The following is a 6,265-nucleotide window of genomic DNA, read 5'->3' on the forward strand; positions in this document are numbered from 1 at the left end:
AATTTCCTTTTTGTAAGATAAATAAAGACAGAGCATTTGTATTTTATTGTTTTATTTCCATGTAATTTGATGTAATTTTATGGTTCCTATATGTAATAAGTATTATTCAGCTGCTCCTGGTCATCTTGCTAATTCCTGCCACTACAAAAGCAAAACATCAAAGCATCAGTTCATCAAATTGCCAAGGAAAAAGGTCAAACTTCAAAACAGAAAAACAGAGCATTTGAAAAGGTCATCAAAACTTTTAAAAAGTGGGTTTTGAAAGGAGGAAAATTTAAATGAAAAGGTATATAAAGAAAAATCATGGTAGAAATCCATTTCATTGTGAAAAGGTCAAGTGGAGAGCAAAAATCACGATTTCTGAGCAAAAGAGGGAGAAAAAATGAAATTTGAAGAAAATTGGCAGGCGTTGCGCATTGGGAGGCTAGCGCTGCACATCAGGCCAGCGTTGCGCATCAGAGGAGTTTTTCCAGTGTAATTTTACACTGGCGCTACGCATATAACTAGCGCTACGCACCTGTTAGGTGGCGCTATGCACTTGTCTACAAAGCTTCAAAATGGTTCAAATCAACCTAATTCACTTCAAATCTCTCAATGGCCCTCTGATCAAGTAAGTTAAGCTCCCTTCCTAGCTAAACAAGGGTTTCTCATTAATTATGGTGATTATTATCTCTTAAGAAACTAAACCCTAGCTATCCTCTACATTCTCTCATACATTTGCAAAGGGTATTTATTTTCCATTGTGATTTGCAAAAGGTTTTAGTTTTCTGCTGTTTTGATTCCCTAATCCATTTTCTCTAAAACCTAATCCTCCATATATGAACTTCTCTACACACTATTTTCATAAACCCTAGACCCTACATACAAAACCCTCCAAACCCTAATCCCATTAATCTCTTCATTCATCTCACCTATTTCCTTTTTTTGAAAAATCTCTTCATACTCATTTTCATTCACCCCATTCCTTTATTCGCCATCAGTATTCATAGTCATCAAAACCAATGGAGAGGGATAGTGATTATGACATGGAGGAAGATACCCTTAGTGACAGTTCTAGGGAAAGGAATTTGCAGCAGAGGAAGCCTCAAAAAGGGGGTAAGATTATCAGGGAGGAGCCCATTAGTATGAAGGAATTACTTGCTTATCCACTAGCCATCTCATGCTTTAAACATCAGTCATGTTTTGAGTTTTGTGAAATGGTTGAGAGGGTTAATTTCCATCATGAATTAGCAAGGTTGTTTAGAACAAATCTGGACAACAATGTAGTAAATCTTGTTGGAGTCACATTTACTTTGTCACCTACTATTATCTCAGAGGCTACAGGCATTCCAGATGTAGGTGAGAAATGGAACAAAAGACAGAACATTGACCGGGAGTACTATGGGCCTTATAATAAGGCTAAATACCATAGCGAAATCAGCAGAGTGTTTCCTTTCAAATTTTTGGAGGACGGGTTTGCTTCACTGATGAAGGTCATCGTCAAGTATTTTACTTATGAGGGTAGGTTCTCCAGATTGTATGCTTATCATATTAGATTGTTGATGCACTTTACTATGGTGAGAATGATGAATATCCCCTACTTCATATGAAAAAACATAGAGAATATGGCACTTTTTGCAAAGAAGAAACCCTACCCACAACAACTCAACAACATTTATCATTTCTTTTTAATTAAAATTGTTGTTTTACATCAGCTAAATCAGTTCGGAATGCCATGGGAAACCTTCATTTCTCATGAAGTATTCAAATGCCTCAAATATTTTCATCAATGCATCAGGAGGAAGGTGGACCTTCGAGACAACAAAAGATTCAAGAAACTGAAACTGTGGGGATACCTGTGTTTTTGACTTATGAAAGAGGCACTAGGATGCTCTTTGCAGCTGCCAAGCGAGTCCTATCTCCACCTAGAGTGGAAGGGGCTTTGCCTTCTTCTCCAGCTAAACAGGTACAGGTTGGGCAACAACAGAAGGGCAGAGATAAAGGAAAGAAATATATGCATGAGGATGATCCTAGTGATGGACAAGAGAGAGATTTTGTCCTTGTTGACCATGAGGAGACACACGAAGTGAATGTCATGGACTTGGGACCTCAAAATCCAAGGAGTGTCAAATATTTGATCATAAAGGAGCAAAAGGCTTACATTCAAGCCCTATCAGTGAATTTGGAAAGAGAAAAATGGATCATCAATTACCTTGAGTAGGAAAACAAACAATTAACTGACAAGCAGGTTATCATGGAGTTGCAAATGCTTAGAGAAGAGAGGCAAGAAGCAAAGAAGGCAAAGGTCAAGATGACCTCTATTGAAAAAGAAATTGAAGATGACCGAGAAACTTGGTTAGAGAGGGTGAACATTCACCTTGAGAAGTTGCTAGAGAAGGCCAATAAAGAAAAGAAAATGCTTCCCCATATGGCTTATCATTATTTGACCTAGAATAGGATATGCAACACAGGAAATTGTGGTATATGCGCAGCGCCACTGGTGTTGCGCACTTGATTGGTGCATCCATAGGAGAAAACTTATAGATCTGGATTCAACATCAAGAGGACATTAATCCCTTAAAGTTTCATCTCATTTGGAGCAAAAATGGGTCACCTAAACAGCAAAAAACACTAAAAAATTGCCCTCTTTGCCACTTTTTGCACCCACAAGAAGCAGTTTTGGGAGAATTCATTTTTGAAGGGGCAAATGACCTCCAAATTAGGAAATTCAAGATGTTTCAGAAACTAAACAGACAGAGCTTTCCAACAAGCTATCTTGGGTTTGATTTGGTGGAGTATAAGACCTTCAAAAGTAGGCTAGAGGTGGCATTGCGCATACAGGAGATGGCACTACGCATATAGCTGATTTTGCCAATTTTTCCCAGAACTCTGAAATTTTCCCTAGTTTGATTGCCAGTTGACTTTTTCTCTAATCCTTGGTAAATTTATGATTGTAAATTATGTAATGCAATGTAAATATGAATGTAAAATGACTTGAGGGGGTAGATACATCAATTAAAAGTGGTTTGGAAGTGAATGTATTAGTTTCCTTGGTTTTAGAGGCAAGCTGTTCCACTGCCTATTTTCTTGTTCCTAGTTTAGATGTGGTTGAAACAACTCCTGATCTCTTGGATTCGACCCCTGATGGCTAGCTCAGGTGGTTTTCTTGCCTATATTATGTACTTTCTTAGTCATTTGTAAAGGTTGGACTCTTTTGGAAGTGGTGCACACATTCTATACTTGTATCAGCAGATTGGAAAGGAATAAAACCAGGTTTTGCAGCTATTTTTGTGGGATTCTTGTGATACTGTGTTTTTGTATTGTTTCTTCTTCTGTAATAAGTTATTCTTATGTGTTATATGTTTCAAAACCTTTTCCATTCTTCTAAACTAAATGAATCAAGAGAAATAGGCAAAATACATTGTTAACAATGCTTTGCCTTGGGAATGCATTTAGTTCTTAATGTTTTCAGCAATTTGAAGAGGATTCATGGTCTCCACATGCCCTCCCCAACCCCTCAGAAGTCTTGAACTAACCATCTCACTCGATTAATAGTGCATAAACACTTATCTATCTCGCCCCACAGAACATGTCTGCATCCCTGATTTGATTTCCCAGACCTAAGCTGCCTGCTCCATTTGATCCAGCAACCAAACCTTCAAAATCAAACAAAAACCCTAGAGCTACTATACCTAGCCTAAAATCTATCCTTATTTCAGTCATCTCAATTGAGATTGACAAGGATAGAGCCCTCTCCCGACCTAGTATGGCTAGCTACCAGGTTAAGCGTGGTTTGTGGTTATCCTAAGATTGCCTCTCTTCAGCCTAAGGTCGATCTAGGCTCTAACATAGTGGCGACTATGCTGGGAAACGTAGTTTTATGTTCCTCATCAAAATGTATCAAGTTCAGATCTGATTGTTGATGGTGGATAACGATCAGACACTGGAAGGCTGAAATCATTCACCTGGCGACTCCGGTGTCGAAGAATCCCACGGTTCAGAATTTTTATGCCATCTCTACTCTTCAAGAATCAGTAACCTAAAGAATTTCTTGGTGAATTCATTGTTATCAAAATGGATTCACTGGATCAAAGGTATGCTCCCATGAGCTGAGATCACATTCCATGTTTCCCAAATAAAATTCCTAAGGTAGATTGGCAAAGGAATTTGCCTATGTTTAAATATGATGATAGGAATGATGCTGCTTTACATCTGGTTAGATTTCACATGCATATTCACAAGTTGAAGGTTGATTTTCCTGAAGATTGCTTGATGAAGATATTCATGGCCACTCTGGAAGGTGAAGCCCGATCTTGGTATGAAAGTTTGCCACCTGCTAGTATTTACTGTTTAAAATATTTTCATACCATATTCTTTGAAAGGTATGAAGAATCTTGTCCATCCTTAATATTAGTTCAGAACTGTTGCAAACATGTTTATAGTTTTATTGAAAGTCTTGAGAAAGTTTCTGAAGATGATGAGATCACAGAAGCCTTGTATGAAAATCCATTTCACCAGCATAAAGAGAGATTAGAGGATACTTGTCAAGATGCTCAGGAAACTTTGCAGCAGGATCAAGATCTTAGTACAATGGAAAATGATGAAAGAGAAGGTCTTATTTTAGATCTGCTCATAGCAGAAGACAGTATGCAGGAAAATCAAGTTTCAATTTCAGATTGTGATAAAGTCAAGTTGGCTATTCCAGATCTAGATTTAGATCGTGATGATGAAGAAGATTCAGATCGTGATGATGAAGAAATCATTGCAACCTTCTTTGATTTTTCCCTTCAACAACAGTCTCAAAGAGCCAGTCACTTCATTACACAAGATCATAGTCAAGATACTGTAGCTTCTTCTTTGCTTGAAGATGAAGGAATTTTGCATCTTGATAGTCAACACGAATCACATGAAATAAATCAACAGTCTGAGGAAAATTTATATACTCCTTTGCTTGAAATTAATGAAGATATTCAACAACCTTGTGAATCTTTAGGAGGGAAAGAAGACAATTACTATTTTAGCAAAAGGGAACAAAAAGTACTTTCTCCTCTATCTGAAGATGAGATAGATCAACTCCTGAAAGGTCAGGTTACAGCCCAAGCTAATGCAGGTTTGCAGTGTTCGCATCGTCAAGAAGGTGTAAGTGAAGCTTCTTCCACTTTTGAAAGTGAGGACAATCTTGAAATTAGACTTATAGATCAACGAACAGATATTGTTTTCCTTCATGAAAATGATAAGGCTGTCATGTTTGATAATCTTGAAGATTGTTTTCTATTTAAGAAAGGCTTAGACTATGAAATTGAGGAGTATGAGCCTAAGAGAGACAGTATGCCAGAATTCAAGTCAGAATTTCTCATGGTCAAGGAATTTACTATCAATCAACAACCAACTGTTCTTTCAGATCAGAATGAAGGGAGTACTTGTATTTTTGCTGCTGGATCTCAACACAAGCTAGTGCTTTAGGATTTTCAAGATCCCTTCAGCATTCTTTTGAAAGCATTAGAGAAGATAAATGTTGCCTGGTTCGTTAGCATAAGCCTTAGTTTCAATTGTTATTTTGAGTTGCCTACATGTACATCACTCTACCTGCTCGAGGAAAGTGAGAGCAGGCTTTCAGTAAGTAGCCATTTTCTGGATTGGTTACATTGGAAGGCTCATTTCACATGATTGTACATATTTCATCAATGGGCAAGTGGTTGTCATCATGACTTGAAAGCCCTCAAATCTTGATGGTCTGCTACCATTAAAAAGCTCAGTAAGTACCTTGTTTTAGTTAAGTAAGTCTTGAGTCAATTTTAAGATAGTTTCAATAATTTCAAGTTAGTTTCAGAGTCAGTTTGTGTCGTCAAGTCATCAATTTTGAGTCATGCATTTCAGTTTGAGTTTTTGACTCCATGCCCAATGGATAAGGCTACTTGGTCTACGGTGTTCTTGGCACCTCCAAGGAGCTACCATCCCCATTGGAGCCAATGTTAGTGTCAGTGATTTCACACTGCCATCAGTGATCAAAATTTATCTTTTGCATTTCATATTAGGTGTCCCATTCTGATGAGCTACACTCCATTAGGTCATTGATCAACTGACGGTAGGGTTTCATTTCACTTGTCCCTCATGCTATATACCTGCTGGCCTATTTCACATATTTTTTCAGTCATTCATAGTCATTCCCATTCACTTCATTTACAAAAATCAGTGTTAGACTTTAGTTTCACTAGGTCTTAGGGTTTTCACCATGGTCATTCAAAAGAAGTAATAAATGTCAGCAGACACATGAGGGGGTAAATAA

Source organism: Pinus tabuliformis, chromosome 3_1, assembly GCF_031772625.1.
Source record: "Pinus tabuliformis cultivar Carrire ecotype Pingquan chromosome 3_1, CPIR1, whole genome shotgun sequence".
NCBI classification, from domain to species: Eukaryota; Viridiplantae; Streptophyta; class Pinopsida; order Pinales; family Pinaceae; genus Pinus; species Pinus tabuliformis.